General features: G+C 36.6%; 1 protein-coding gene across 2 annotated transcripts in view; it reads right to left on the bottom strand.

Moving 5' to 3' along the window:
- Positions 1-21,944, bottom strand: part of LOC132104311 (collagen alpha-2(VIII) chain-like) — a 57,082-nt gene that overhangs the window by 17,930 nt on the left and 17,208 nt on the right. The window lies entirely within an intron of this gene.

The following is a 21,944-nucleotide window of genomic DNA, read 5'->3' as shown; positions in this document are numbered from 1 at the left end:
ATACTATAAAAAGAAAAAAAGCTTCTGATGTTACAATGCTTCTTGCACGTTTCGCGACATTTTCAGTGTGAAATGTCCAGTGAGTGACGCAAAAAGCACATTCGTTTTTTTTTTGTGATTCTTTATTTATTAAACATTTTGTATAATTAACTATTTACAACAAAGCACAAGATCGCCCATAACCGTAAGACTAAATATAAATACATAGAATATATACATATGACAAGAAATTAAAATAAAATTGACCAAAACTTAGAAGGATCTCAAAAACTTCTTGATAAAGTCTCAATAAGGTCCAACCAAAATTGTCTTTCTATTGGCTTCGAGCACTTTAGCTGTGGTGCACTCCAGAAGGGCAATCTCCAGTAGATATGACATCCAGATAGACATAGCTGGGGTAGTTGGTTCCAACCACATTTTTAGGATAACCTTTTTAGCAGCAGTAAGAACAACGGACAGAATCCTCCTTTGATTGACAGACAGTGACAACGAAGAATCATCCAGCAGAAGAAAAAGCAGAGGGTCCTTTCGGATCCGAATCTTCAGAAGATCTGTTAGTATGTCCTGGACTGAGGACCAAACTGACTCAATTTGAGAACAGTCCCAGAACATATGCATATATGTACCTAAACTTTCATTATTACACAAGTGACAAAAAGGGTCAGATTTTCTTTTCATTTTATATAGTAAACAGGGTGTGGCATATGCCTTATAAATTAATTTATAATGTATCATTTGGTGAGCCGGATTTTTTGAGGTAGCAAAACAATTCCCCCAGACAATGTCCCAATCAATCACAGTGTTAAGCTGACTCTCCCAGAAGTCCTCAATCAGAATGTTCGAGTACTGTCGTACCACAAGCGATTAATAAATTATGCTGACAATACCCTTAGAAGCCATACTGGAATCTATCCAGTCTATCATAGGATGAGAAGATATTTTATTCGACCAGGGTACTCCATATGGGCCTGCCTGCGGGTGTCGCTGTTGGACAGTGTTTTCTCTACTTCCTGTTGGCCTTCTGTAGCTAATCGTAGCTCCGTGTAGCTGTTTTTATTTTATTTTTTCTCTAGAATCTTTATCTTACTATCACTCTCTGTTTTTTAAAGTGATAAAATATAACTTATTCACACCATATTTCTGATATTATCGATCAATCTTATCAGATTAACTTTGATCGTTCACTTTTATTTTATATCCGTGAGAGCAGTACACCTGCAAAGTGTTAGCACTCGTTAGCTTGTCATTAGCGTTTTCATTCGAACCTATCGCTGTTTTCTTTTCTCCTCTCCCTCGCTCCAGTTTTTCACAAGTTCATCAAACAACCGCAGTAAGAATATTTCATTAAGCACGGTGAGTAATGGCTTCTCCTGCTATTGTTATTTGCACCTCTTGCCACATGTACAGTTTATCTATCTCTGTCGCAGATGAGGGATTCCCTGCATTTATGTGATAAATGCAGGGAAATAGTTAGGCTGACAGAGAAGATTTCAGAATTAGAGACACGCATCCAAACTTTAATTGAGGATAGTAAGAATGTTAGGGCTCTAGATAAGGCTTTGGATGCGTCTAGCTCAGGGATTCCTGTAAATTGTTCAGTTCCGGCAACAGAGCCCCTGCATCAGGGCAACTGGGTGACAGTGAGGCAGCGTAGTCGTGAGTCAAAACACCGCTCTTCTGTTCCAATCAAAACATTAAACAGGTTCTCCCCACTCAGTGATGCACCCACTGAGAAACCTGATGAAAGTGCTCTAGTTATTGGTGATTCTATTGTATGGAACGTGAATATAGAGACATCAGCCACCATAGTCAAATGTTTACAAGGAGCCAGAGCGCCTGACATCTTGGCAAATTTAAAAGTGCTGGCTAATGCTAAACGTAAATACAGTAAGATTGTTATTCATGCCGGCGCTAATGATGTTCGACTTCGCCAGTCGGAGATCACTAAAAATAACATTAAAGAGGTGTGTGAACTTGCAAGCACGATGTCAGACACTGTAATATGCTCTGGTCCCCTCCCTGCTTACCGTGGTGATGAGATGCATAGCAGATTGTCATCACTCAATGGCTGGATGTCTAAGTGGTGCCCACAGAATAACATAGGTTTCATAGACAATTGGACGAGCTTTTGGGGCAGACCTGACCTGTTTAAAAGAGATGGTCTTCATCCCTCCTGGGGTGGCGCCACTCTTCTCTCTAGAAATATGGCAAATAGTCTTAGTGTTTATACTTGACTAACTGGGGCCCAGGTCAGGAAGCAGACAGACTGGCTAAACCGACCGTCTGCTAGCTGCCTCCCGTCACAGAGGTCAGTTAATTCTCAGCACATAGAGACTCTTTCACCTAGATATCACACTATAGAGACTGTGTCTGTTCCCCGAACTAGAAAATACAAAAAATGTCCAAACCAAGTTAAGATTAACAATTTAATTGAGGTTCAACAAATAAAAAACAGATGCAATATGAATAAACAAATGATAAAGCTTGGCTTATTGAATATCAGATCCCTTTCTACGAAAACACTTTTTGTAAATAATATGATCACTGATCATAATATAGATGTACTCTGTTTGACAGAAACCTGGCTAAAACCTGATGATTACATTATTTTAAATGAGTCCACCCCCCAAGATTACTGTTATAAACATGAGCCGCGTCTAAAAGGCAAAGGGGGAGGTGTTGCTTCAATTTATAACAACGTTTTCAGGATTTCTCAGAGGGTAGGCTTCAAGTAAAACTCGTTTGAAGTAATGGTGCTTCATATAACATTATCCAGAGAAAAAATTGTTAATGATAAATCCCCTGTTATATTTGTACTGGCTACTGTATACAGGCCACCAGGGCACCATACAGACTTTATTAAAGAGTTTGGTGATTTTACATCCGAGTTTGATACGCAATTTGATAATACCTAGAATATCAAAATCAACTGCGGGTGGCAGATCCTTTTCCTATTTGGCGCCTAAACTCTGGAATAACCTACCTAACATTGTTCGATACAGATACAGATCCCCTGTAAAGACCTTGTCTCAGAGGACCACCAGGACAAGACCACAGGAAACAGATGATTCTTCTGCACAATCTGACTTTGCTGCAGCCTGGACTTGAACTACTGGTTTCGTCTGGTCAGAGGAGAACTGGCCCCCCAACTGAGCCTGGTTTCTCCCAAGGTTTTTTTCTCCATTCTGTTACCGATGGAGTTTCGGTTCCTTGCCGCTGTCGCTTCTGGCTTGCTTAGTTGGGGTCACTTCATCTACAGCGATATCGTTGACTTGATTGCAAATAAATGCACAGACACTATTTAACTGAACAGAGATGACATCACTGAATTCAATGATGAACTGCCTTTAACTATCATTTTGCATTATTGACACACTGTTTTCCTAATGAATGTTGTTCAGTTGCTTTGACGCAATGTATTTTGTTTAAAGCGCTATATAAATAAAGGTGACTTGACTTGACTTGACATATGCTTTTAGCGCAGATCTCAATCTTAGATACAGAAAGAATGAAAATCCTGGAAGAGAGAATTCATCCTTTAAAATCTGAAAGGACTTAAGTCCATAGCACATTCGGTTTTATCTGAAACTAATGATTGTAATTTTGGCAGTTTTGTGTATCACAGCAGTTGGTGAGTGGCGCTAAAAAGTTAATGCTCTGACATGAAAATAACATACTACTTAGCCGAAAACTAAACAAAAGTGTTAACTAAAGCCAGGTATTTTGCTTATATTCTTATGGGGAGATAGCATTCCACTTTGCTCTGTTTTGTTAGATCAGCCCACTTTTTTTTTCCAAGTACTTTTCATTTTTTTTTGTCTTCATAATTTAATTTGACCCAACTGAGCAGATCCCAGGGCTCAGTCAGATATCTATGGTTTGTGAACATAACTAATGCCCCTCTCTTTTTCTCTGTCACTTATTGACCTGTTGTCTAAGATGCATTGATATTTTCCCAGCTCATTCTCATGAATTCATTAGCTATTCTATATTTTAATCCACCAAGATGGAAAACAAAAAAGGCATTTGAGTTAATGTTGATGTTGAATACTTTAAGAGACAGAAAAATGGCTGTGGAGAAAGAAATAGTAATAAGTATAAAGCCCAGTCTCAAACTGAGAGGTACTTTGTTTTGTTAATTGTGGAGAAATATCTGATTAAGACAGCTCCAAATACAATCCAGGTGTTAGCTTAAAAAAATCAGCTTAGCTTACAGGAAAACGCTCAAATTCTTTCCTATTCCACAAGAATATGAAAAAAAAAAGAGTTTTAAAGGCGCCACGATCAGGACTGATACCTGCAGGGACAGATTTCTTAGAGCATAGAACAAACACTTGATGAATGGAACGAGGGCTTTGAATGTACAGTATGTACATTATGTGTGTGAACAGACAATTGAGAGGAAATATATTATTAATTAGGATAGGCATTTTTAAATAATCTAAAGTCAGATAGTATTGTCTGTTTGTCCCTATGATGTCTGTATCAAAACAAAAACATAAATGGACTGATATTCCTCCTGAATAATGAATGCATATCGCAAATAAATATGAATGCATTTTAAAAAGATTGTATCACTCAGTGTATATTTTTTATAATTTGGTTTAAAGCTAATAAATATATATATATTAATGTAATGCTAATGTAATGCTATATATATATATGGTGTTCCTGTAGCTCAAGTGGTAGAGCATTGTGTTATCAAGCTATCAAGGTTGGGGGTTCGATTCCCCGGGAACAAATGATTAGTAAAAATTATAGCCTGAATGCACTGTAAGTCGCTTTGGATAAAAGCGTCTGCTAAATGCATAAATTTAATTATATATATATATATATATATATATATATATATATATATATATATATATATATATATATATATATATATATATATATATATATATATATACAGTACAGACCAAAAGTTTGGAAACATTACTATTTTTAATGTTTTTGAAAGAAGTTTCTTCTGCTCATCAAGCCTGCATTTATTTGATCAAAAATACAGAAAAAAATGTAATATTGTGATATATTATTACAATTTAAAATAATTGTTTTAAAATTTATTATACTTTAAATTATCATTTATTTCTGTGATGCAAAGCTGAATTTTTAGGATCATTATCACATGATTCTTTAGAAATTATTCTAATATGATGATTCATTATCAAAGTTGGAAACAGTTCTGCTGCTTAATATTTTTTCAGAACATGTGATACTTTTTTAGGATACTTTGATGAATAAAAAGTAAAAAAAAAAAAAAAAAAAAAGAAGCTATGTTTTTAAAATATCAATATTTTGTAATAACAATATACACTACTGGTCAGTAATTTGGGGTCAGTAATTTTTTTTTCTTTCTTTTTTAAAATAAAATCAATACTTTTATTCAGCAAGGATGTGTTAAATTGCTAAAAAGTGATAGTAAAGAAAATATATTATTAGAATATATATTATTAGAATTTTTTTTTTATTTTGAATAAATGCAGTTCTTTTTAACCTTTTATTCATCTAATATATTAGACAGCAGAACTGTTTCCAACACTCATCATAAATCAGAATATTAGAATGATTTCTAAATGATCATGTGACAGACTGGATGTTACATGTGACACTGAAGGCTGGAGTAATGATGCTGAAAATTCAGCTTTGCATCACAGGAATACATTTTTTTTTAAAGTATATTCAAATAGAAAACTATTAGTTTAAGTTGTAATAATATTCCACAATATTACTGTTTTTTCTGTATTTTTGATCAAATAAATGCAGACTTGATGAGCAGAAGAAACTTCTTTCAAAAACATTAAAAATAGTAATGTTTCCAAACTTTTGGTCTGTACTGTATATACAGTAATAAGTTTTAAAATCTAACTGGTTTAGGAATTAAAGGCGCAATATGTAATTTTTCTGCTTTAAAAATAGCAGATATCACTATATCTATGTTATATATATTTTTTAGTTGTGTACTTACATTATCCCGACAGTTTCCACGAACTTTCAAATCCGGAGAAAATTATAGTTTAATTAGAAGACACGGCACGTTTCTTTATTTCCGCTTTGTCGCCCGTCTATGACGTCATATAAACTTTGACCCCTTTAGTTTATCTTACTTCCTGCGGAACCCGGCGGAGCCGCCAAATACAAAGGTCAACAGAAGCAAAGACGAGACGAAGAAGAAAAAGTAGTAGCTAGCCTTGACTATTATATTTTATATTTATATTGTTTATATTAGTATTTATACCTCAATCAATAACTTAGTTATGGATCATTATTATGCTTTGCCTGCACGTTCTGTGAAGCGCAAACGTACGGGTGAAATAAATGACCTGAGAAGGTTTTGGGACAAGAGAAGAAACGAGACACGGGTAAATATAGTAGTTGCATTTCCAAGATAGAGAGAGCTTCGTGACAAGCTGAAACTACAGAGAGATGCTTGCATTCTAATAAACAGGTATGCATCCATTCAGCTAACTATATCTATTCGTATATTTTGTGAAACGATGATGTCTTGTGTAAAACGCAGACGGACTAGCTCTCATGTAGAGTATAATGTAAATCTACATGTGTTCTATATCTAGCTGGATAAAGTAGCTTCAAATGCAGTTCACTATCTTGTTCGATATCATAGTATAAACATAATTATAATTATTAACGAAAGGCAACCGTGTTTTTTTAACATATATTACTAGCTAGATGGAATATTGATTTGATAGGGGTCTGATAATTCATATATCCCTCCGTTCGAAAATACGTGATTGTCAAAATACTAAGGCCGGTGACACACTGGCTGCGTGGCGTCTCTGCTGCGTGCCAGAAGCATGGCGGCTGCTGCTGCTGTAGGTGACATAGAGGGAGACCGCCGACAGACCAGGCTCTTGTCTTCATGACAACAATATCTATACTTCATGTTGAACATAAATATAAAGCCTACTGATAAAGGACACCGTCAACAGTATTGACGGCAAAATAGACTATGTTTGACAGGTGCAATATTTGAAAATCGATAATTATTTATTTATTTTTTAAATTACATTTATATCTGAATTTATGTCTTACCTATTGACTTTCAAACATCAAAATTTCATGAATTAATATGTATTTGTGTACAAAATTACATATAAACATATTTTCCTATTATATTTTGCCTGGAAACGCTTCCAACACGCTTGCGTGTCGCGTGAAAAGTAGGCGTCGGTTCTATTTCTAGCATGCACACGTTTTCCGCGCGGCTCGAGTCGCGCCTGAGACGCGCGTCTCACACAGGCAGTCTGCAAGCTCTAACCTATTAACATGGGAGCCGAATTAAAAACTGACACGCCACGCTTGCGCCACGCATCCAGTGTGTCGCCGGCCTCAGTTAAAATGTGGGGAGCGACAGAGCGCGTATTCCAATGAACAACAACTCCCATGAGCCTACGCTCTTTCCCGACGTCATCAAAGTACGTCTTATGTTATTATTTTGATTGAGTGACCCCTGGTGGCCAAAAATTCCATACTATACGTTTAAATGACAAAACAGAAAAAATATACTTGATATTTGTAATTAAAAACTATTCCTCTCCAATTTCTTAAACTGAACACACAAATAAATGATATTCAAATAAATTCAAATATAATAACACACACACACACACACACACACACACACAAAACTATCAAATAAATACGTTTGTAAGTAATAATAATACTAGCAGGAGCACTGTTTGTTTCACTGGCATGACCTGCTCTGGCTGTATCCATGCTGCTTGTGTCTGTGTGTCTGGGTCTGTCTGCCCTCCTCTCTCCCCAGACAGAGACACAATCTGATCCCCACGTCCCTCCACATCTGCTCTGTCAACAGTCTCTGTTTTTCCTCTTACCACTTTTTCTTTCTCACTTTCTATCTCCCTTGTCTTTTTCTCTCTCAATATCTATCTCCTCTTTCTTATTATTATTATACATTTTTTTTTTTTAGGTTGATCTGGCAGTCTCTTTCCCATGCTCTCTACGTCATAGTTCTCTCATTTTCTCTGATTTCTCTCTTGCTTTTTCTCTACAAAAATAATTCTTAGTCAGGACTTTTGTCTCATTTTCTGTTACAAATATCTAAACACCCTTAAACAAAATAAAATTCTGTGAGAGGGAAATTTGTGCAAGATGAGATGATTTTTTATTTAAATTATAATTTTTTCTTTTTTAATCTATTTCAAGTACCAACCTTATTTTTTTTAAAGATTTATGCTTAAAACAAGAGTAAAGAAACTTAATTAAACTTTATTCAAGTTAAATTGTCTTATAACCAGTATAGTGAACAAATAAAAAAATCATCATCATTTACTCACCCTATTGTTTCAGTCCTGACTTTTCTCCTAAATTTTGCATGCAATTACGTTTTTAATAATTTAATTTGAATAAATTTTTCTAAGATTCAAGAACACAAAATAACCATAAAAGTAGTCCTTAAGCAAATGTATTTTGTTGTAAAAATATTGAAACCAGGCCAGAAAAAAAATAAACAGTGAATAAGAAATTATAATTGTTTTGTTCTGAGTTCTCTTTCACGGCACAGCACATTTTTTGTTTGCAAATGATCTTATTGTAGGTTGCCAAGGCCTGATGATGCAGGAGGTATTTTTCTCTTCACGTCTCTCCCATTAAACCCAGACACATGCTGGCAGTTCACACACATTGTCTCTGGGTGGTACAGAAAGAACAGAAGCAGAGAGAGAGAGAAAGAGAAGTATCGAGGGATGGAGGAGAGAAAACACTGGAGTATGTAGTAGCAGTCAGTACAGAGTGTTCAAAGAGCAGTCATCAGCTGGTTGTGTTTTGTCTCCGTAGCCTGTGCCATATATTCAGCCCGAATGACAAATGGCCCGCTCTACTCCTCCATGTGGGTGGCACTCCTCAGAGAAGCAAGACCTACATGTGTAGGTGAACGCCTTGATGCATAACATGTACATACCTATGTCTGATGTGGATGTGGGGCCCCAGGATTCTGTCAAGCTAAAATTACACTGGGATTCTTACAGAAAAAGGAACAGTCCTCCTCCTCTCCAGTGTGCATTAGGAATGATAAATGAGCACCGTACTTAAATCTTGCCCTTTCCTCAGATCATCCAACTATTTTTCATTCAGCTCATCCAGTCACAAAGGATACGGTTTTCTTGGTATAAGGAGGCACAATTAGACGTTGGAAAACAGGCCAATGGCTACATGGATTTAGACTTGTTTTAGCTGTGTAGGGTGTGAACTTATGGAGAACCAAATAATTGGCTTACACCAGGGAAATCACACTTAATCCAAAGTTTCACTTTTCTTTAGGACTGGAAAAATTCAGACTTGGTCGCTTGTGAGAATCACTTCCAGGGGAGTGAATGACCTGCATGTTCATTTCTATTGTGAAATGATTATCCATTACTGACACACTGTTAAAGTGCTTGCTAAACTATCATGACTAATGTTGCTCTGAGTTGTTGGTGCTGCATGGCCGACACAATGTGCTTGCTGTCCATAGAAAGAGAGAAATGTAATTGTTAACTTTTTTTCCCTGCATCATCACCCATTGCAGAGATCACCATATATTTTTGCAAGTTCCTTAAAAGAGACTGTTCACCCACAAAGTAAATGTTCCGTCATCATTGACTCACCCTCATTTCATTCCAAATCATGCCTTTCTTCTGTGGAACTCAAAAGGAGATGCTTTCATGAATGTTAACACTATTCTTTTGCATAAAATGAAAGCAAATGGGGACCATGGGCTTTTAAGGTCCGAAAAGATCCAAAAACATAATAAGGCATCGTAAAAGTAGTCCAAAACGACATGATATTTCAATTCTTCTGGGGTTTTTCATTAGCTTTGCGTGAAGAACAGACTAAATTTTTTAACTAAAAGCTTGCCTGACAACTGTGACCAAATTTATTTGTATAATTACTAGGGATGTAAGGCAGATGCAGGTTCTTTTATTTTTAGTACTTGCCAATACCAATATCTGTATTTTTATTGCATTTGTATATTTAAAAAAAAAACTGGGTACAAAAACCAAAAGAATATGAATTAAGTTAGTTGATTAGTTCATTTAGCAAACAGATAATTCCTTCAGTTATTTCCACACTTAATTATGTCCATTAAAATGTTTTGTACAAACTTTTGTTTTTCATTTTATTGCTGTATCATATTTCATCTTTAATTTAATAGCACATTAGAGCTGCTCCATTGGAGGCACTGCACCATTGACTGCACCGGGTGTATGACAGGGCCCTTAGTTCTAATCCAAATTATGCATGCGCTAAGTGAGCAAACATCAATCAAGATCATGTTCTCCTCCCTTCACTTAAGTATTGTTTTACTTAGTATATTAATGTTTACTCATATTAATGACATAGGCCTTATGGAATGGATAGAAGTGTCGGTTAAATGGCTACTTACAATCACTGTCTGATGGATATCCAAGACACATGGAAATCCTCCACTGTGTTCTCAGTCTGGATGGCAGAGAAAATGATTCAGGCTCTATGAGGAGAGTGAAGGGTGAGAGAATTTGGGGATTATAATTTAATAAGAGCCAGGAAATCTCTGTCAAACCCCCTCAAGGGTTCTTTGGCAGACAGCAGGATCTCAGATGGTGAGACAGGTCTTCTCCTCTGACACAGGGATGAGGGCCAGCTATATTAGCATTACAGGTCGCAAACCACAGCCAAAGCCACTGTCTGTATAATTGTAGAGTGGATTCAAGATTAAGCAGATTTAAAATGAATAGAAATTAAAATAATTTAGTATAATAAAAATATATATAACTGTTTAAGAATGACAGAAATATAGAATGATAAAATAATGAATGACAATGACAGACTGATAGCCAGAACCATAGACAGAGAGACTTAACAATAGAGCGATAGGTAGAACAATAGAAAGAACAACAGAAAGAACGACAGATCTCTAGCAGAGCTCTAATGGTTCACATTAATTCTACTCCCAAGGGTTTATACGTTGGTAACTTGACTGACACCTTCCACCCCACCCATCTGACAGAAACTAATGTATGAAGGGTTATTTCACCAGACTGTGAGCCCCATTTCTCAAAGCGTGTGTTAGGGGTGTTGTGGTTTGGGGCGGGTCTCTGTGCGTGAGCATTTTGTGTGAATTATAGTTTGCACATATACACTATTGACCAAAAGAGTGATCAAAAGGACTTCGGAGGTCCATGTCAGACATCTTTCGTTTGAAGCGTGCCTTTTAGTGTTTCCTGGATAAAGGTTCAGCCATCCACATGTGCCAAACCTTGATTTAAACATGTTTTCACACATGTGTGTGTGTGTGTGTGTGTGTGTGTGAGAGAGAGTGTGAACTGTCAAGACTCTGTTTTGGGAATCTGATCATTGACACTTTTGTCCGGATTGGGCTGTAAGAGGAAACTTCAAGTTACGGTGTGGGATCAACATCTCATTTCCCCAAGCTTCGGGAATTTGCACTCTCTCCCCCATTTCCTGGAGGTGAGGTTTTTATTCCCTCTCTGCTCTTAAACCTCACCCTTTCACAGGACCTCCAGTTAAGATTAAATAGATGCAACTGAAAGCACAAAAGTCCAACTGCCAGTACAGATCCCGAGAGGCTGGTATCCCACACCAGACATTACTGTTCCAGCTCTTTAATTGTTGGTTGGACTTCACTTTAGCTTTCAAGAACTCAGCAGTACAATGCCAGGCTTCTTCAAGGACCAACCTCTGCAATAGTGCAATTTCCTCAGCAGGCTTTAGCTATTTTGACCTATTGTGACACCAATACATCATTTTAGTTCAGATTAGGGATTCCCCTTTGACCGATCCTGTCAAAAGAGAGCCCTGATCCCAGTCCAGCACCCCTCAGAAGATTATGCACTGTATTGACTGAGGCACACATTGTGTAAGACAACACGTCTAGCCCGGCTTCACCCTGATCCTTAAAGGCCTGTAAAATCTCTGTGTAAACAGTGAAACTAATGAAATCTTACCACCATCATACTCAACAGAAGGACAGACACAATGTGGGGTTCAAGCAAGTGTGAGGAAAAAACATTGTAGGATAGCAACAGGGACCTGAGAGATGAAGAGGAAGATGGAGAATGAGAAATATTCAGGGATCATTGAAAGCACTTTGCCATTTTGGTTATTTACTGAAAATTGTTACGATGACAGGCGGAACAGAGTCGCAATGGGAATATGTAAAATGTGGAAACATCTTTGCTGGAAGAAAGAAGATGGTGGGATTTTAATCTTTAACTGTCCATTAGGGAGGGAGCAACAATTGTGGACAATAACTTTGAATGATGGCAGGGTGGTCCAGCCAGCATGTGCAGCCATTTTGGAAAAGAGTCTTGAAATGGTAATAAATGTGCTTTCTACAGGGAATCATGAAGTGTTTACAACATTTAGGCTTTCACAGTGGGAATCTATACAGGTGTACTGATAATAAGAACGGCTTGATTTAGAGATCCACAGCATTCAAATAAATATGAAATAAAATAAGTGAATAAAGTGACAGTAAAGACATTTATAATATCAATATAATATCATATATAATAAATGATGTTGAAATGCTATTGCGTTTGAACTTTCTATTAATTAAATAACCCCAAACAAAACTGTTATGAGCCTCATGACCAAATCAGCATACTGTATCAGAATGATTTCTGAAGTAACATGTGACACTGAAGACTGGAGTAATGACTGCTGGAATTCAGCTTTACCATCACATGATTAAATAATAACATTTTATAAAACAGTTATTTTAAATTGTAATAACATTTAGCAAAATTATTGTTACAGTATTGTTTTAAAAACATCTTACCAAAATATTTGATGCTTCAGTTTTCAGACTGGTGTGTCCACTAGATGGCAACACTCACAGACAGCCTTTACTATCAAAAACTAGCTGAATAAGATGAAAAACAACAGAAAATCCTCCTAACACAAATTAAGTTTGGCTTTGGGTGAACGAAAAATACGTTTGGGTGAACTATCTATTAAATATCTCTGGTTTCAAGAAAAAAGATGGATAAGTGAAACAGCAATTACATTCAATGCAGAGTCTCTGAAATTTATTAAAGGAGATATAACTAATATATAATGTAGCAGTGGAGAGAGGGAGCAGGTTTTTCCCTTCACTATCATGCGCAGAGCACCAGATGTGCCTAAAGCATGAATATGAGAAAAGATGGAGGGGAAAGAGGAAGGAGGGGCATAAATCTAAGCCAGGCCTGGAGTCGGACAGGCGGGGTTAATGCAAGACTTCCACCCATTCTTTCATCTGCATCCTGTCCTCCTATTTTCTCACAACCTTCACATCTTTGTTTCCTGCCCCTCCTCTATGGTGAGGTCCACTTCTGCCTCCACCTAATGAGGGAATGAATGACGATATAAGCCTGGAGACACTTTATCATTGGCAGTGGATCATTTCAGCTGTAACTCACAGCAAGGAATTCGTGTAATTCATTGTGGATGAGATATGGAGCGGGAATGTCACAACATGATAGGATTCAAGTCACAAGTCTGACATCCTGAACGCTGATTCCGTAAGTGAGTTACGATGTAATACTGGACCATAGTTATTAAAGATCATAGAGAGGACGAAGTCTGTCAGAGAAGGTGAGAAACGCTCGTTTCTAATTACTACAGAACTCATAAATATGATTTACTTAGAGGAAGGGGCAGACATGGAATTATTTTGATCTGTTCCAACAGACCGGAGTTAAAGCTAATTTAAGGCTAATAATTTGTTTAAAGATCTGGAGCTTTCCCAAACACCACTGAACAACAAAAAAACACTAAACCCAGACAATTACACCTTCAAGAACTCAGTTCCACCTGTTTGATTGCATTCCTGCAATCATGCCAAACCATATAAAAGGGCTTGTGAGTCTTGTGTGGCCCAGTTAGACGTAATAACTGTCTGATTATTCATGTACTAAATATCCAAATGTTGAGAGAAAACAAAGAAGTGAGTAGAAAGCTTCCAAAGAATAAGATTGTATCATACTAACAAGTACAAGGAGCAAAACTCTGACCGCTGGCTCAATTAAGACTGTAAATGCATCCACATTGATTTGAACTGAAGTCTGGAAGTCTAAAGCTAACACCTGGGATGTGTAGACTGCACTCGAGAACTCATCACTTCAATGTGAAGACGTCTCACATGACAGATACCTGGTTTTCCACCGAAATATTGCTGGTACTTTGCTGGTGAGATGAATGATGCAGTAAGAGATTGCATTACTACATAACCTGCCAGCACATGAACATTATAAAAAATAATAATAAAAAATGTAAACATACAAAAAAGTTTTATTTACTGAATAAAAATGTTATATAAATCGTCTGGCTGTGAAATGTAGAAACATCAAGTGTTTCTATAAATATTCATTGATTTCAATGTGGGATGCAAAAACCCTGAAGCAGAGCCATTTTTCCTGGGCCAGATTCTGTGGAGACACACAGTATTGTTCCTGATTGGGCACTAGCACCCTGGAAAGGGGACACATGTGGTCTGTTTTAAATGTGTCCTGTGAGAGCAGCAGTAGCTATGATTAAAGATAACTAGACAAAAGACAGGACAGTGTACTGTTTAAACTCAAAAAGCTTGTTGAAGTAGTTCATTTGCCATTAATTCAGGTGTAAAAAAGCATGTCTGTTTCTAAACAAAGAAACAGTAGGAAGAAAAAGAGAAACTGTGGAGCACAGCCGACAAAGTGCAGGCTCTGTGTGAGAAACACAAGCCTGTTTTACTGACTGTGGGCAGTGACATGAAATGAAGATCTTACAGCTGCATAATACCTCTCACAACTTCTGCCACCTCTTGCATTTCTGAAATTTCCATATTTGATTTGATCTGAGGTATTTATATATTTGAATACAAATTAAATTCATAAATTAAAAACATGCTCGTTACAGAAGGTGTATTCAAGTCACTGAATGTATGAACTGCATTTTTTATGTATTAAAAAAACAAACAAAAAAACAGACCCACATAAAAGTGTTAGTATTAACCTGTAAATAAATTCCTTTATGATATGACAATTCTTTACCAAATTTCACATTACTGAATTATATTTTACATTCAATAATGGCATATATATAATGTAAATGTAATAAAATAGATATACACATATATATAAAACACATGTGGCCTATTTATGCTAGTGTATTTTCCCCCATACTGTATTCTCTGAAAACATTTCTGAGAACTTTGTGAGTTTTATGAGCTTGTGACGGTCAGAGGAATGTGACCTATAACATCTTGAGAGGAGCTTGAGAGGAGCTCTTTTTTTACACATTATTTGGCCTGGCTTCCACTGTAGATATATACATCACTCCCCAGCTCTCAGTGAATAAAACACCTGTCAGCATCAGACCATCACGACAGCACACCACCCACTGGACACACTTGTTGACATAAGCTGACCTGGGAAATGGGACTAATTATACAAAGCACTTACAGAAGTCAGCAGGTCAGCTAGCACACAGGAGGTTCTTCTTCTAATAGAAACTAGTATGAAGCAAGTATGAAGGACGACCACACACATAAATCTTTAAATAAAATTTTTTATGTTTAAATAACAACATTTTATGTTTAATAATTCGTAAACCTCCGATGAAGCCAACTGGAGGACGTTCTTTATAAAATGAAATAAAATTAATATTCATAATATATAAATAAATAAACAAATAAATAAATAATGACAAATCAGATAAAGATACAATGTGTAGTTTTTTCTTTCTTAAAAAAAATCCACATTAACATTTTATTGGGAGCATAAAATAAAAAAATGTAAGGGTGACACAACTGTCGAAAATAAAAGAAAGAAAAATAAAATAAAATAAAAATCAGGTTCTGAAATGTCATCTGGTGCAACTCTCTAAAAACGTATATTAATAGAATATTTATGAATTACTAATTCATGACATGTCTTCCATCATGAACATGTTTTTAAATTTATTTTTTAACTTGACCTTATTTTACCTTTCAAAATAGTTCTTTTACTTTGAAAATACTGATTAAGATGTGTACACTCACATGTGCACAAGGACAATATGTTATTACTTTTTACTTCATTGGGGGCATTTTATTTGTCACTGACCCTTGTTATGTACTAAAATGTTAAAAATGTGCAATCAAGAAGACATCTGTTACAAATAATAGATTCTACTTGGCTGTTTTCGGGCACTAATTAATTAATGACACCTTTCCTTAATATTTGTCGTGTCAGCCACAGTTTTATACCTGGTAAAGTTGTCTGTGTTCTTCCTCTCACACAGACCTGCTCCACTTGGTTTTCACTTTATCTAGACAGGAGTTTTAAAATAATGAGGCCATAAACGCACTGCCGTTACTCAATGCCGACACCACACAGCCAATTAAAAACAAATCAAGCCTTCACTCCTCATGTCAAAATTCGCTCTGTCTTACACAGTTCAGCTTCTCTTAAATTCCCTTGAACAGCCTCCTTCCTCTTCCTTACATCTTCTTCTCTTTACTCGCAGTCTGAGAAGCCTAAGAATAATTGAGCTCCTATCAGTGCAGAGCAACAATTGATAAGCCAGAAGATAAAATGTCAAAGACATGTTTCCACCCAAATAAAAGCTCCAGCCAAAGCACACCTCTCAGGGGAGGGATGAATAATGGCTGTTGTGCAACTTTGGGTGGAGGCAGAGCCCTAGAATGTGCAGGTCAGTCACTATTAATGAGATTGTGATCAGCCTTATTCACTTCAAAAGGTCCTGGAAAGACTGTGTATCACTGGCTTAATGATTTCCGAGGCATGGCCTGTTTTCATCATAGACGACAAGATTTATTCCAATGTAAGCTAAAGAAAGGCCTCTGCAATCGAACCAGGTAATAGCATGTTCCGGTAGAGAGGCAAATTGGGCAAAACATCTTGCTTAAACTAGTTCAGCTCAGTGTGAATTGCAACTTTTATGCTTGTTATGACTAGTTTGCAGGGCTCCAGACTAAACAAATGACTAGGAAGCTCACAGAGTCACAGAGTCTTTTCTGCCTTTTTTCCAACACCAATTAGACCTTATTATGCTAAACAATGACCAACAATGTATTTTGTAAAATATTTTTAAATAAGTTTTTAAATATATTCAATTGTGAATATATTAGAATATTTTCACTATTGATAATATAACACTGCTGCTGTTACAAAAAGAAAGTATTATATTGTTGGAATATAACGATTAAAAAATTTGAATTGTATTTTAAATTGCTTCAGCATATAAGTTATCTTATAACTACTGGTATGGTTACAAAATATATCAGTCAATCTCTACTCAAAAACGACACATCACAGTAACGGTTCCTGGTTTAATTATAATTAAAATCTGAAAAATGAGTTTTCATTTTGGTGAAGGAGTCATTTGTGAACTTGGTAATGGCTTTGAATGATTCACTGGCTGAGCTAAATCTGATTCATTATCACTCAGCTTATGAGCAAACTGAATCTTTTTGATTGACTCATTAAAAAAGAACCAGTTCATAACACTCATTTATTCATGAATAACCATGGACATCTACCAAACTGAGGACCATCCATCTAAAACACATTATTTTCAGCACTATTGAAATTGTAAATTATAAATGTATCAGACTCTTGCAAATGCTGGACAAACTGATCCAAACAGATTTATTGGAGGCGGATCTGTGCCACATGCTCATAATGAAAACTAAATCTGTGGTCTAACATATAATAAATATAAAAAATAATACAAATTTCAGTACTTCTTAAACAGTTTACATCACTTTATGCTGCAAAGTCTGTTGTATTCGTTCATTAAGGTGTGAAAATGACATGTGGAGTCTCTCTTGCAGCTCTCTGATTTGGAAGAGGAGAGACAGCCCACATATGAGCTGAGAAAGAGAGTAGAGTGAAAGAGTTGAGGAGAAAGATGGGATGAGGGTCAGTTCTGCTAGAACAATTATCTTGTTCCTGAAACCTGCTATTTAATGGAAATCCTTGGTCACTGCCAAACTACACTCCTGCATCTTGGTATGAGCCGTTGTGCAGACCTTCTTTCATACATTCCCTTTCTTGCTTTTCATTTCTGGTTGGAAACTTTACTCAGGTTGCTTTGTAAGCTTTGGTTGCTTTGTAAGTTTCAGAGATGCAACAAAGGGGGAACTCAGTTAAAATTCCTTGCACACATTCCCTCTTTCTATTTCTCTTTTCATTCAGTGTATTTGCCTCATGCTCACCCCGACAGCAGGTGTCTATAGAGGGGAATACAGTTGAGAAAGTCTGTTGTCGACACCATATCAGGGGCTTTACTTTGTGCCTTTGATTAGTGAGTCATAAACAGTTAGATAAGTTTCTGCTACATTTCAGGAGAATTATTCTGGATGATCACTTTTTCAAAGTATTCATTTGGATTCTTGAATTCTGGGTTTTGTAATACTGAATACTGCGCCACTAGGGTCTCTGGCATCTGTAAGAACAGTGGCACATTCCTTTAGAAGCCTGGGTGGGCACTGCTGGTGCTCCATTAAATAGACAACCCATTGTTTATCAATGCAGCACAACAGCTATAGAAAAGCTATTGATGTGGACTGAAACCTGGAGTTGAGAAAGACCACACATAACCTTCCCAAACAGCCTCTGTGAGATTAAATTCAGTCTGTTCTTATTCATCATTCTTACTTGTACATGTAAAACATTAATCAATATTTACTCACCCTCACAACCATCCAGATCTGTGCAAATGCTTCTGTATATTAGACATTTTTAGGAAACTGCATGCATGCAGTTCATAGTGACCATTATACATACATATATATATATATATAGTGCTAAGCATCTCTCCGGGAACTCCTTCAAGACTGTTGGAAGACCATTTCAGGTGACTACCTCTTGAAGCTCATCAAGAGAATGCCAAGAGTGTGCAAAGCAGTATTCAAAGCAAAAGGTGGCTACTTTGAAGAACCTAGAATATGACATATTTTCAGGTGTTTCACACTTTTTGGTCCGTACTATATATATATAAAAGATATAAAAAAAAATAATAATGCTGTTAAAGATGTCAGAAACCACAATCTTACACTGTGTTACTCACATATAATCTTCCAAGCTTAACAACTGGGGTTTCTATAAACTTTATGTAGAAGATCTACAACAGAGTCTTCAAAGTATCTAATACTATCGGTCACAGAAATAAATAAAAGATGCAGGTTTGGAATCTAAGTGTCACACTTCACTTGGAGCAAGGGAACATGAGGAAACATGGGAATTACAGTAAAGTAAAAGTAAAAAAGCAAAGTTACAGTCTTTAATGGAACAACACAGAATAACACTCAGGAAGACTGTACAATACCAGAAGCCAAGCTAAAAACAGGGAACACTATATATACACATGACATGATGAGGGGATGATCGGACACCTGGGATCAATAGAACGAAACTGGGAACACCTGGAACAAATGATAAGGACAGGAACTGGAAGGACCAGATATGCACATGGAAACACATGGGGAACGAAACACACACAAAACACGGAACAGAGTCTGACAGTGAGTAAATAATGGTATTTCATTTCCATTCACAAGTGAACTGTTCCTTTAAGATCCACATCTGCATACAAAAACCTGAAATCACTACGAACACGCAAACATTTTTTTTTTGGCAATGACATGAATGTATGTACTAGCTGAGAGCAGGAAAACACAGTATGTATGTCTCATTTATTCAAATATATGAAAGAAAGCAGAAGGTGAGAATGTGTCGCTCCATTGAGTCTAAGGATAAATAATTGGCAGAAGTCAACACCACGGCCTGTAAATGAGCTCTTCGTGACACAAAGTAAAGTACATGCAAATTACCCAAACAGTCCTTTCTCTAATCATTCACGAGTTGCCGACCAAGAGCTCTGCTCTTTAGTATGGTTTGGAAAAGAATGTGTTTACTTAAGTTTAGGGAAAGGGGGCTAAAATCAATGGACCACAGCCACAGAGGGAAAAAGCTATGAGAAAACCACTCCTTGCCACTGAATATGGCGCAATCCATTTTTAAACGCAGATGGGAGAAGAATTAATGAAATGAAACTGTATCTGACAAATTAGCAGTTTTATAGCAAATTGACCATTTGCTTCAAATGAACATCATGGCAGAAAATAGCCTTTTCCATCACAAAGACCTACTTTCAAATGACACAAGGGTAAAAAGGGATGTTAGTAGGCAAATGAATTATAAATCTAAGCATAGCCATCTAATATTCCTTTTCCTGTTTTAACAATCTGCAGCCTGAAGATGAAAATATCACACTAGATAACACCATTGCCTGCTCTAAAGCTCATGGAAGATCATATGAACTGAAATGGCTCCAATCACGGAAAGCTTTATAGTTATAAGCAATTTTTTAGTGACTGCCATGTTTGGTCTTTTAAGCACAGCCAACAGTCAAGTCATGGATGGGGCATTCCAATTAGATCCATGCAACCACCATTTTGTGGGTTCTGTGGGGTGGCAGAGGAATGCCATTTTAATCCTTGTTGGACTCGTGCCCCTTTTTTTGGGCAAGACAGGGGTTTTTTGGTCCTCTCGTCTGGCTTTGTAGATCTTTTCAGACTGGGCATGTATCCATAGACACCCTGGAGCTTGACAAACCTACTACTGAGACGCAGACTAAGGAGCCTCCATGCTTAGACATAATATATTAAAGTAAAGCAGACCACTGCTTGTGTGCGCTAATCTATGGGGCAGATGTTAGGGCGACACCTCATTGAGGACAATGGCTACAAAACAGCTTTTGATTTCTATTTCATATATTGTGTTTCACATGATAGAGTGGTAGGTATGAAGTAAAATTCTGTCATCCAATACTCACCCTCATGTCGGTCAAATCACAAAAGAGACAGAAAGCGTTGTCTATATAGTGAAAGTCAATAGGATCCAATACAACATTAGATGCCGCTGACTTTGTATGGAAAATAAAACAAAAAGGTATTCTTCAAATTATATTTCTCAGAAGTAATTAATACAGATTTGGAATGACATGAGTATCCCTTTAACATCATAAAGACTATATAGGTTGAAGTATTTGAAGGTTAACTGTATGGTTACAAAGCTAGACCAGCACCAATAAGGGCCTCAGCATATACTTCAAGAAAAATCATTTTGAACAAAATCAGGCCAAAAGTTTGTTTGGAGATTCTGTCAGGAATTTGATAGTGTTTGCCAAAGTGAGCTTTCTTGAAAAATTCACTCCAGCTGGGAAACACTTTCGAACTACCATTGATCTTTGGCGAATACGTAATAGGTAGGTACACTGGGGCTCTGCCTTCTTTGACATGGAAATCTTCTCCGGTTCATTTCTTGTATTAAAGCCATCAAGGTCAGGTATGAGTAAAAACATGCCTCAAGTAAAACAAATAAAACACCCTGAAAAGCTGCTTTATAGTAGAAATTGAAGTTATATTTCTAATTGAAAACAACACTGACACTGTTTTATGTTTAATACTGTAAAGCTGCTTGCTTTAAGCAATCTAGCTTTAGACATCATGATGTTTCATTACAGTTTACTGCTGCTCAAAACGTATTTTAAAAAAATTGCAAAAAAAAAAATATTGTCATGAGTATATCAGGCCGGTATATCAAGGTGGTCCTTTCATAAAGGATATGATAGACAAAAATATGTGTTATCAATAGAAAATTAGTTACTTGCTAATGTATAAACACTGCAAAATGTGATGGAACCTCAGGATGCAGAGAATAGTAGGCTGATTTGTATGGCGTGTGGAGCTAATGGAGCAGATAACTGCCTCTGTCTTTAAAGCAACAGGAATATAATGCAAAAACAATAGTGCTGGAATGTTCGCCTCTTCAATTGTGTGTTGTTACTGGGTTTGGAGGAGACTTTGGGGCCATGAATCAAGTAGATGAACCCCACTTAAAAACTTGCCTGGTCTAGACAAGACTCCTCCATGCAGTTAAAAAAAATGCTTA

This window comes from Carassius carassius, chromosome 25 (assembly GCF_963082965.1).
Source record: "Carassius carassius chromosome 25, fCarCar2.1, whole genome shotgun sequence".
NCBI lineage: Eukaryota > Metazoa > Chordata > Actinopteri > Cypriniformes > Cyprinidae > Carassius > Carassius carassius.
This window is presented reverse-complemented; position numbering and strand designations above follow the sequence as displayed.